We start from the raw sequence: 12,781 nt of genomic DNA, 5'->3' as shown, positions 1-12,781 counted from the left end.
CAGCACACCGGGTGGAAAGTGTTATTCATAGTCCACAATGATATGAACCAGTTACGTATGTCGCATTACTTACTGCCACTGATAATACAGTATAACAATTGATACTGCTTTGTTTCATGTTTCTGTGCAGATTGTAAGTTGAAGTGTACACTGAGTTGCCAAGCGTAATAAGATAATGATATGATTATATACAGATGGCTGTAGTATCATGCATACAAGGTATAAAAAGGCACTGTACAGGTGGAGCTGTTGTTTCTGCTCAGGTGATTCACGTGAAAAGGTTTCCGACGTTATTGTGGCCACAGGACGGGAATTAATAGACTTTGAACGCGGAATGTCAGTTGGAATATTACGTTTCGGAAATCGTTAGGGAATTCAATATTCCGATATCCACAGTAACAAGAGTGTGCCAAGAATACCACGTGTCAGGCATTACCTCTTATCAAGGGCAAGGCAGTCGCCGACAACCTTCACTTAATGACGGAAAGCAGCGGCGTTTGCGTAGAGTTGTCAGTGTTAACAGACAATAACAAACAAGGAACACTACGTAAAATAACCGCAGAAATCAGGGTGGAACGTACGACGATTGAACCGTGCGGCGAAATTTGGCGTTAATGGACTATGGTGGCACACGATCGACACGAGCGCCTTTGCTAACAGCATGGAATCGCCTGCAACCTCTCACTCGCGACCAAATCAGTAGGACCCTAGACGACTGAAGAGCTCGATTTCACTTGGTAAGAGCTTGTGGTAGCGTTGGAGTGTGGCGCGGACTTCACGAAACCATGGACCAAATTTGCCAAACATTTTCTGTGCAAGCTAGTATTGGCTCCATAATTGCGTGGGCTATGTTTACAAGGAATGGGCGGAGTACTTTGGCCCAACGGAACCGATCATAGACTGGAAATGTCTATGTTCAGCTACATGGAGACAGTTTGCAACCATTCAGTAACTTCATGCTCCCAAACTGCGTGGAAATATTTGGGAGACTATGCGCCATTTCACCGAATAACAGCTGTTCGCGATTTGTTTTAAGAACATTCTCAACAGTTAGAGTGAATGATCGGGCCACCCAGAGCGCCCGACATGGATCACATCCAACATTCTTCGGACCCAATCTAAAGGTCAGCTCATGCACAAAATGCTGCACCGGCAACACTTCCGCAGTTATAGACGTCTGTACAGGCAGTATGGCACATTATTCCTGCACGTGACTTCTAACGACTTGTTGAGTCCATGCCACCCTTGGATTACGCCTGACACAAGGAGGTCAGACACTATATTGGGAGGTATGCAATGACTAGTCATCTCAAAGTATACATATCTGTAATTAAAATTACTTGTTGAAGAACTTAGCAACCAGTTGCACGAAAGAAATATTATTTATTTACCTATTTCAGGCACCCGTACAGAAAAATACACCATAAGTAAGTAGAAGATAAATAATAAAATAAAAAATCATTAAAGGGAGTTTAAAATTTTAGTGATAAAATATGGTACGTACTTATAGTTGCATTATTAGCTAGCGTGAAAATGAAACACATGTATTCGGTTTATTACTGTAGTCCTAAGGAAATACAACAACAAAACGTGATGAAATAACAAAATACTGTAGTGCCAAGAGACCTCACCAAGGTAAGTGCTTACATAATGTACAAAGTGTGTGTAAAAATGAGGTATAAGGAAACAGGTGCAGACATCATGACAGAATTGGTGTTAATCTGTTAATGACATGTACAGCATGAGTTTGGTCTCAGAAGTGATTAAAATGCTATAAAATAATAAAACAAAAACTTACGCATCTATAGTGGCCACAGGACGTAAACGAATATGTAAGTGTGCACAAGCATCGTATTAATATGTAAGAACCTAATGATAACTAAAATAAGTTCACACAAACGACATGTTGCGCTATGGATGGTAAACTTAAGAACCAATCCCCGAAACAGGTTTACTGAGGTCACTAGTGTGCTACCAGGCAAAGTGCGAAGTATGTAATGAGACTGCAAGCTGTAACTGGGGTAAGAGCAGAAACAGTTCTCAATCAGTGGCTAAATCAATCAGCAAAGTAACTGTAGAGGAAAGGAAGTGAAGGCGAAAATGTATACTTATATTGTAGGGAAACAAATAGTACTGCAATATATACAAGTTGCAAATACGATTCGTGAAAGAACTGTGACAATCGACATTCATACTACTTGTTTGGGAAGTTTTAGAATACATTGCTGAACTGGTGTGGAGGGGCCAATAGCGTGCTCGCGGGAAATAGCCCCCCCCCCCAAAAAAAGGGCAGGATATACCAAGGGGTCAGAACCAATAACTGGAATATGTGAAGAATCAATTCCCAGTCATGAGCCAAAACGTAGGAACAAAAATAACTGTAGGAGAAAGGAAACATGAGCATCGTTTTATACTTCTGTCATAATGAAATAACTAGTTCAGAAATATGTAGGATGTCCTAAATACACTTAGTCAAGTAAATATGACTAGCGTCATTAATATTAATTGTATGAAATAAGTACAGTTGGTCTGACTACCTGATTCTGAATGACTAAAAGTGCTTGTCAACCTTGAATAGTAGTAGTAACTATAAAGTAAAACATCAGTATCAACAAAAATTAAATTTGTGTAGGTCATTGTTTATCTATAGCTAACCACCTAAAGTAAATCCACTGTGAGATTTCGATGGCTTAGCATCTCCCATAACAAATGTTTACTTAGCCGATAATGTATGTGGTTGACCACTTAGAACTAAAGATACATCGCTTCTTGTAATTATAGATGACTGACAACTTGTATCTATAAATGGTCAACTTAACGAAATACCTGTGAAAGAGAGACAAACATTGTGGTGTCACCACCAGACACCACACTTGCTAGGTGGTAGCCTTTAAATCGGCCGCGGTCCGGTAGTGTACGTCGGACCCGCGTGTCGCCACAATCAGTGATTGCAGACCGAGCGCCGCCACACGGCAGGTGTAGAGAGACGTCCTAGCACTCGCCCCAGTTGTACAGCCGACTTTGCTAGCGTTGGTTCACTGACAAATTACGCTCTCATTTGCCGAGACGATAGTTAGCATAGCCTTCAGCTACGTCATTTGCTACGACATAGCAAGGCGCCATTATCAATTGCTATTTATCTTGTGATGCATGTACCGTCAGACTGATGTTCACCAATTGTGGATTAAAGTTAAGTATTCCTGCAGCTACGTACGTTATTGGCTATATTAATTACCTTGTTTAGTTCCAGACCTCACGCCAGCCTGCGTGAGCTTAAACGCGTGCCTTTCGGCTACCCGTCACTGTGGATTGGCTGTCTTGCCAGTCCACAACAAACATAATTATATGTATCAGATGAGGGTTGTAGCCTCTCCCCGATGCTATTCAATCTGTATATTGAGCAAGCAATAAAAGAAACAAAAGAAAAGTTCGAAGTAGGCATTAAAACCCATGGAGAAGAAATAAAAACCTTGAGGTTCGCCGATGACATTGTAATTCTGTCAGAGACAGCAAAGGACATGGAAGAGCAGTTGAACGGAATGGACAGTGTCTTGAAAGGAGGGTATAAGATGAACATCAACAAAAGCAAAACGAGGATAATGGAATGTAGTTGAATTAAGTCAGGTGATGCTGAGGGAAATAGATTAGGAAATGATACACTTAAAGTAGTAAAGGAGTTTTGCTATTTAGGGAGTAAAATAACTGATGATGGTCGAAGTAGAGAGGATACAAAATGTAGACTGGCAATGGCAAGGAATGCGTTTCTGAAGAAGAAAAATTTGTTAACATCGAGTATAGATTTTAATGTAAGGAAGTCGTTTCTGAAAGTATGTAGTGTAGCCATGTATGGAAGTGAAACGTGGACGATAAATAGTTTAGGCAAGAAGAGAATAGAAGCTTTAGAAATGTGGTGCTACGGAAGAATGCTGAAGAATAGATGGGTAGATCACATAACTAATGAAGAGTTACTGAATAGAATTGAGGAGAAGAGAAGCTTGTGGCACAACTTGACGAGAAGAAGGGATCGGTTGGTAGGACAAGTTCTGAGACATCGAGGGAACACCAATTTAGTATTGGAGGGCAGCGTGGAGGGTAAAAATCGTAGAGGGAGTCCAAGAGATGAGTACACTAAGCAGATTCAGAAGGATGTAGGCTGCAGTAGGTACTGGGAGATGAAGAAGCTTGCACAGGATAGAGTAGCATGGAGAGCTGCATCAAACCAGTCTCAAGACTGAAGGCCACAACAACAACATCACATGGGGCAGACAGTAAAGGGATTACTAACTGGAGCTGCATACAATTATTTAAATTTAAATACATATAGCAACTAACAGAAATTAAATGCTATAGGATATGGCCAAGATATATTGTGTAAAATAGTAACAACGATTTACTGGCCGGAAATATCAAATTAATGACCATCTGGATGAGACTACTTACTGCAAATTTTGAAAGTAAAATTTAGTTTGCAACTGCCGTTTACTGAATATAACCACAAGCATGTAGTTGTTGTTAGGACTGTAACCTATCAAATGAAAATGCTATATCTATGAAAATTAATATATCGCTACCACTAAACTTCTGCGCCTAGGAAATAAAATGCAATTGTAAATCAGATGCTAAATACAAAAACTCCGAACGTTAAGACCGATACTAAGTAAGATGCTTTGAGTCGAGTGTTGGATAAAGTGGGGAAGGGGGAGAGGGGAGGAAGGTTTCAAATGCACAGAAAGGGGGAAGAAATTGAGGAGGCAGCCTATATAACCAAAACTGTGTGAGCAAAGCGTAAGTATGTGAGTGGGACAGGTTTTGGGATCGGGTTTTTGGGATCTGCCGTGACAAGGGGTAGAACGGTGGAGGGGCGAGGGAGGGTTTAGAGCAATTAGCCACTTGCGTTGCCATGTATTTATTATAGCTGACAATGAACCGCCTAGAACTTACAGGTTGTGACTCATTCTTGCAACATCTTAGCTGTACATTTAACCAATCACCCACTAACTGTCTGGTCTCATAGGTACAGATGCTTTACTTTGTAGCTACAAGCACTGTTTACGGTTAATAAGCGCTTTTAGTCATTCAGTAAGGTAATCAAACTTGTTGTACTTCTTTCATACAACTAATATGAATGTTGCTAATTATATTTACTTGGCGTGCGAAATTAGGACTTCGTAAACATTATTCAAATATAGGTCCCACGGCAACAGAAGTGTACCACGTTGCTCACTGTTCCTTTCCCCTGTATTTATATTTGACCTTTTTTTCAGCTATTGCTTAAGAATTGTTTCTTCACTTACTCCAGTTATTGCTTCTGGCCCTTGGTGCATCTCGGCGTTGTTTTTGCTACAACATTTCCTGCGAGAGACGATTGACCTCTCCACAACAGTATAGGGATGCTTTCTACAACTTACCATACAACTGATATGAATGTTGCTGGTAACAGTTATTTCCCGAATCGTATTTACGACCTGTATAATACTACAGTGGTAGTTGTTTCACTAGATTAGAAGTATAAAATTCTGCCTATGCTTCCTCTCCTCTGCACTTGTAACCTCACCCTCAGTTATCGACCTTAATGACAGTGAAAAATTAAACCGCGTGTACCTAATGGAAATTTGGGAAAAGCAATCGTCACCTAAGTTAATCTGTCGGTAAAGAGGGAGGAAAGGGTTACATCTAAATGAAAGGAAAAATGCAAATAAAACTGGTGGAAATTAATTTTGAAAAAGGGTAAAGTTAATAAAGAAAGTAAATGTGCGGTCGTTACATTAACAATTAACTAGCGGTAATTAGATATATGAGATCTGGGGGAAATTAGGGTCGCCAGTCCTAAGGACAATTACTATAGTAACTGAAAAAGAAAGGTTATAGCACATATAATTAGCACTAGAAGCGTGGCAACTGAAGGTTGACACGTGTAGTGTGAAAACTGAAAGTTTGTCAGAAGTAATAAATTTCGCTGCACTCTGACTTAACTTAGCAAAAGAATTAATAAAACCGGAAAAATGGAAGATAATTTAGTGACTGAAATTAATAGTGAACTTTGTTTCTGAAGCACATCGAAATTCAGTAAAATACGGTTAGTCTTGGGCTACCTCAACAATCATTTCAAAAGCTACTTGTATCTACGCAATTTAGAAATAAGAGATTTAACTTTGAACTTGAATTAAATGATTCTGAACAATTAACAACAGTAAAATTTAGTACGTACCATGCTCAGCTGCAGTCACAGGTAAGCTAAAATACGGTAACAAATCTCGCACTCTTAATTTGTGCTTGTGTAATCTAAATATTGTAGCCAGCTATGAATACCTTAACTGAACTTTGAAATTAAAGCAGTGAAATGTAATGATGCTAGCGTTTGAATTTCAACGACACTCGGGCTCATTTCGGAAAAGGAAGGGCCCTGCTTGGTAATGCAATTGGGACAATGAGCAACAAAGTTTCATGCTACGTTGCTGTACTTTTGTGATTTGAACAGTTTTAAAAGCTGAGGTCTGCCATACAGTTCTAAAACTTTACGTGCTTCCAGTCTTCCTTGTTGGTTTATTGAAGGTTTGAAGCCGTCGATCGAGGAGGTGGCGACAGCCACTCATTGTCGGCCGTCGCTGTTGCAGAAGCTGGATGTTGGTGCGCTTCCTTCTCGACACGGTCACCAGGCGAAACGGGCTCTTGATGTGCGTCAGCTAATGCTTCCCGTCCGCGACATCGTGTCAGAAACTATCATAGCAAGTCGAGCGCAATTACATGCTGCCAAACCCCGAAAGTGCGGCAACTCGCGGGAGCGTCACACAACACACCTGCCCCACTGCACTACCCCAGCCAGACTCCCCTCAGCTCTGCCCGCGCTCCACGCGGCAGAGTTCACTACCAAAGATCCTAAACACTTTCGTTCTCTACACGACCTATCGATGTATTCGTTCGATAGCATAGTTTTCCCTAGGCAAGACCGAGCGTAAAAATACAAATAATATTTACAAAACAAACCAATTATGCATCGACATATATATATATATATAGTAAAACAATTACAATATGTAAAGGCACAGAAATGTCATATATTCAGGTAACAAAATAAGGAAAAAAATTTATAGTACAATAGATGGAAATAGAAGGATATGCATTTCCGGCGTTACACGTGCCCCACATTGTCTGAGGATGTTCGTGTAACGTAAACAGACTCAGAAAATGTCCCAAAAAAGAAACAGCGGAAATGCATATGCTCAAAACATCAACAAAATTTAGCATTCGTCTAATTAAGCATAAATCAATTTTCAGACCATAATAATTGAGTGGAGACACTCCTAATCTTATTCCACTCTGTCATATTGCACAAAATAAAACAGGTTGACAACATATTAAAATTCATAGAAAACATAGAAAATGGTTTAGCTATTCCAAAATCATTAAAATTCGTAACACTATCAAGAAATGGGATACTATTTACAAAATTAATGAGAGTACATGGTCAAAAAAAACAGTTATATCAAAGTAAGCAAATTAATAATTAATTGCATAGAATACACATTTTATATAACCTTTTCATAATCAATACTCTCGCCATGAGAGTCCACTTAACGCTAAACAAGAAAGTAATATACAGCAGATCGACAAAAACATAAATATTGACAGCAGAATTCTTTTACATCAGCTGTCCGGGAAGAAAAACAACTCCGCCTTCCGTACCCGCAAGTACAAAGAATGCCGACAGCGGCACAAGAGCCGACAGCGGCACAAGAGACGACAGCGGGTCCGCCCCGCCTGTATTGTTGCGCCCGCCTGTGCGGCACGCTTGATCTCACTCGCCCGTGTAACGGCATTTCCAGAACGTCCGTTTTACTGAACTCTTTCGGAAAAACTCACTCACGAGTAATCTCAAGGAGTCCATCAATACTATCACAGTGGATAACTCAACACTGTCCATCATCACACGCATGTACTAGCCTGAAACTTAAAACAGCGTCTAAGTACATCGGCAATGACTAGTAAATCACATATTTATGAAGTCTTACAGCTACCTACAGAATCATATTTACATTCCTTAATCTACTGTGACTCAGCTGAAAACTGAAACTAGCAGCTTGGATTTTTCAATTGATTAATAATCACTCTCTCTTAAATCATTTAGTAAAAATTAATTACTTATTAATTACAATTTCTTTAATGACCTCTTGGTCAGGCAAAACCATGTCAACCTAGCAAAACGTTAAATATTACACTCTACATTTACATACTGTACAAATTACCCATTCGGTGGTATTAATCAATCCTTCGTTGGTACAATTTCAAGTCTACAATGTTCCGTATGCCTAATAGTTTTCCTGAGCTTGGATACTCTAAGCAATAAGCATTTGTGTGAGGTATACCATTGACTTTATATGCTCCATTATAAACAACTTAAATTAAGAGATTTCATTGTCTGTCTCGCTCGATTTCTCATGAGCTTTTACAAGTACTAAGTCTCCGATTGCAAACTTAGCAAAACGCGCTTTAGCGTCATGACAACGTATGCGAGCATCGGCTCTTAGCTTCAATACTTCTCGCAAACGATCTTTTTTCACACCAATATTAATGTCAATCTGTGGAGGGAATTTGATTATCTCTTCCACACGTCCCGGTTTGTCTGAAAACACACTCTTATTTCTCATTATTACTTCATACAGGCCTCGTCTTTGTTCGTGTGTTACGTTTGACACACCGTCTACAATACTTTACAATTCACTTTCTACACTATTGTCAATGCCAAGATTCCTCATGTTACAGTAGTTCAAATTCATTCCTACGTCAATGTCATCCGGCCAGTTAACAATGTGTATAGGCTGGTATTGCCTATGCACACCGTCTCCTGCCTCGTCAAAACTAACTACTATTGTTTTATCTTGTGACGTACAAGTCAAAGTTTTGCTTTCGCAATTAATCACTGCACGGTACTTTAATAGCCAATCTAACCCGATAATTACTTCCGTAGTTAAGTCTGGCACGACGACAAACTCTTGTTCAAATCGTGCCCCACATATCTCGAAGTTGACAAACATCTGTTTTGTGACCGGTTTACTGGCCTTCCCAGTAGCACCGATAAATTTCATCCCTGTTACTGGCATAACTACGATACCAGGTCTGTCTTTCAGTAACTCAAATATTTTCCCAGATACAGCACTCAATTCTGCACCGGTGTCAATCAACACGTTTAGTTGTAGGTCGTGCATATTAACAGACACTACTATCTGTCAACACTTGTCCTCGACTGTTTCTTTATTTTCCCACAGTAAATCCTCGTCTATATCCAGGTCATTCCAGAAAAAACCATCCGGCTTTGATCCTAAATCCTGCTTATCTGGCGGCTTTTTCAGCCTCTGTTCACATACAGTTTTAATTTCAACACGTTGGTCCTGAGGCTTAGTCTGTAGCTTCGCCTCCAATACCGAAACCTTTTCCTGTAACTCGTCAACTAGTGAGTGTTGCTTTGCTATCAATTCACTAATCGTCACCTTCGTTGATTCCTCTTTGGTCAGATTGATCTCATCTGCCAATCTACCTGGAGAAATGTGCTCAGTAGTATCTGCAATTACTTCCTCTAGATCTGCGCAACCCACACTGCTACCGTCTGACCGTGTAACGTCAGCTCTAACCTCATACACGCTGTAATCTACGTGCTTTTCTACCAATCGTGTCCGGCTATCACTAAAATTTGCGTAATCTTTCTCCTTAATACTCTCGCAATGTTTAAACTGGAGGTTGGCGTCGGATGGGTCGGTCACTTCTAACACTATAACTTTCGGTAAGGTCTGTCGGTTAGGGCCAGAACTTTCTATCACTTCACAAATACTACCTTCCTGCCCGCGCTCCCCATAAACACTTCTCCCATACAGGCCCCTATAATCTCTTAGTTCGTCGTATAAGCGACCAAACTGCCTTAACCAGACCTCATCCCTCTCTGCATCCCCTCGCTCGATGACGGACGTATTATCCGACATCTGATCTTCTCTCAACAATTGCGAATCATTCTTAAACTCAATCTCCAGTTCTGCTGTGGGTCTTACAGCTGCCACTTTATAATCTATTTCCGGAACACTACTGACATTGTTCTCACTGACAGTGAATGTATTTTCTACTGCCGTGTCTACAGCTGGTCTACTACTTGTGGGCGCGCTCCTTTCTCCTAACACTGGCACACTCTCCCGCCGTTGATTATTCCACACGGAATTTTCATAACGACGACACCTGGGTTTTCTCCTGTTATTGGGCCGCCAAAATTTCTCCACGCCCGGTCGGCCCCTCACCGGCGCGGCTAATGGTTTCCCTGTATCGTCCCAGCAGATACGCTCCCCGGATGCTGCTGAGGCGGCTGATCACACCCTCTGGCGTTATTACTATTCTGCGAAGCCCGTATCACGCTAGTATGATACTGGTTTCCGTCATTCCTGTTATTATTTGCATTGTACCGATTGTCATTACGGCCCGAACCACTATTGTTATTGCTGCCAAGACTGCGGTATGCATTATTCCCATAGTTATCATTGTTGTAGTTGCTGTGGTACCCGTTGTTGTTACCATGGCCTCTACCACTGTCGCGATTATTGCGCCAATTGTCCTCGTCCTCAACTCTTTCCGGGAAATCATCCTAAACACTTTCGTTCTCCACACGACCTATCGATGTATTCGTTCGATAGCATAGTCTTCCCTAGGCAAAACCCAGCGTAAAAATACAAATAATATTTACAAAACAAACCAATTATAGATCGACATAAATGCATATATATATATATATATATATATATATATATACAAATAGTAAAACAATTACAATATATAAAGGCACAGAAATGTCACATATTCAGGTAACAAAATAAGGAAAAATTTTATAGTACAATAGATGGAAATAGAAGGATATGCATTTCCGGCGTTACACACTTACTTTGGTGCTTTATATTAGCTACAATTTGGGAATTGTTTCTCCGCTTACTCCGTTTACAGCTTGCAGTCTCATGATATACTTCGAACCTTCTTTTAACCAACTGGTTCCTTCCTATTACGCTGCTGGCCTCATTGCTCGTGTTTCTGAGATTAGTTCCAAAGTCGCGCATCCGTAACGTCATATGCCGTTTGTATTAACTCATTTATTATTAGTGTTTCACATATTACATAACAAGCTGTTTATGTGACATACCTTTTAGTTTATGTCTTATTCGAATTGCAGTTTCGTAAGATTTATTTTATTATCTTATCACACATTTACACGCACTTTGAAGCCAAACTCAAGATATTCATGTCGTTGACGATATTCCTCTGTCATCACGTCTGCACCTGTTGTTTGTCTTCCTTAGACCGTATTTGTACAAACTCTATGATGCACATGTAAAAACTTATTAGATCTTTTGGAATTAAGGTCATTCATTGTTGTAGGAGACATTGATTTTGTATTTTTAGGAGTACAGTAATATGCTACATACACATGATTATTTTTCCAATCGCGGACAATGTGATAATAAGTATGTACCACATTTTTGTCTATTAATTTTTCAACTCTTCCTTCTTAAATTTGATATATTTTTCTATAAAGTCTTCTGAAGAAGGGAACTAGGTGCCTGAAAGCGGTAGAGAAATAATATTTCATTTGTGCAACTGCTTCCAGAGTTTTTCAACTTAAAAACCTCTTAAAGAACCTTATTTGACACATTAATAATAATGTAATTTTACCTATTAGCATAATACAGTTAAATTATTGCATATTTTGTATCACTCAGTAATGGATATATCTTTCGTAATCTGATCCAACATCTTGGAGAGTTACCTAAACATCATCACTATACTTTCACACGAACAGTCAAATTATTGTATAGAAATACCTTCAAGGTAGTCAGAGAACAGATAAATCAAATAAAATTATTTTATCAACAAACATAGTCCTCTATAGGATAATGTTCCAACAATGGAAACTTAATGCTTTCGAAATTTTTGGTGAATGTGGCACTATGATCTCTTATGTTACAAGCACTACAAAATAAAGTTTTAATTTCAAATTATCAAAAAGAGAAGAGTTACAGGCACGATAACAAGGATTAGAAATATTGTCTTCATGTGATTAACACATTCACCAGGTAGTGTTTCTCCAAAAGTAAGTTGCAAAAAGAAAAAGAGTATCAAATGAAAAGATTTACTCGCAATGTAATTTCAAAGAGAGTGAAGGTGATTGCTGCATTTCAAACCCACTAATGATATACTTCCCACACAATTCGACTACTGCCGATCACCTCAGTTCAAAATAAAATCACATTATTTCCAGTCTTTGCCTGAGTGCTTTAAATGATTTATTTCCTATGGTGTAACAGTTTTATCAGAGACAACTACAAAATTGGTTATCTTCATTAAGGAAGTTGGTAACAGAGAAACTTAAAAGGCTTTTCACTAACAATGGAAACAGGCTGAGAAATAAATGTCTATAAGAGTCATTATTCTCTCATTGTCCACTATTTTATCTCCATTACATGCCCTTTAAATATCATGTTTTCACATATCCATAATTATATTTTATTTCTTCGCGTTCATCGAATGGTGATGAACAGAGCAAAAAACATTTTCATTTACATCCACTCACATTAGGACAACATCCCTAAAAATTCGTGAAACATCTTACTAGTTTAACCATTAATCACTTACATTTCCTAAAACTCCAAGTGATGGTAAATGTGAAATGTGTACAGACAGGAACAACAACCGTGATATCATAGAATTCTGTCATTGTCTGTACGCACCCTAAAAGCACAAATGACGTTTAAATATTCGA

This window comes from Schistocerca nitens, chromosome 6 (assembly GCF_023898315.1).
Source record: "Schistocerca nitens isolate TAMUIC-IGC-003100 chromosome 6, iqSchNite1.1, whole genome shotgun sequence".
Taxonomy (NCBI): Eukaryota; Metazoa; Arthropoda; class Insecta; order Orthoptera; family Acrididae; genus Schistocerca; species Schistocerca nitens.
The sequence above is the reverse complement of the archived record's forward strand: the minus strand, read 5'-3'. Positions refer to the sequence as shown.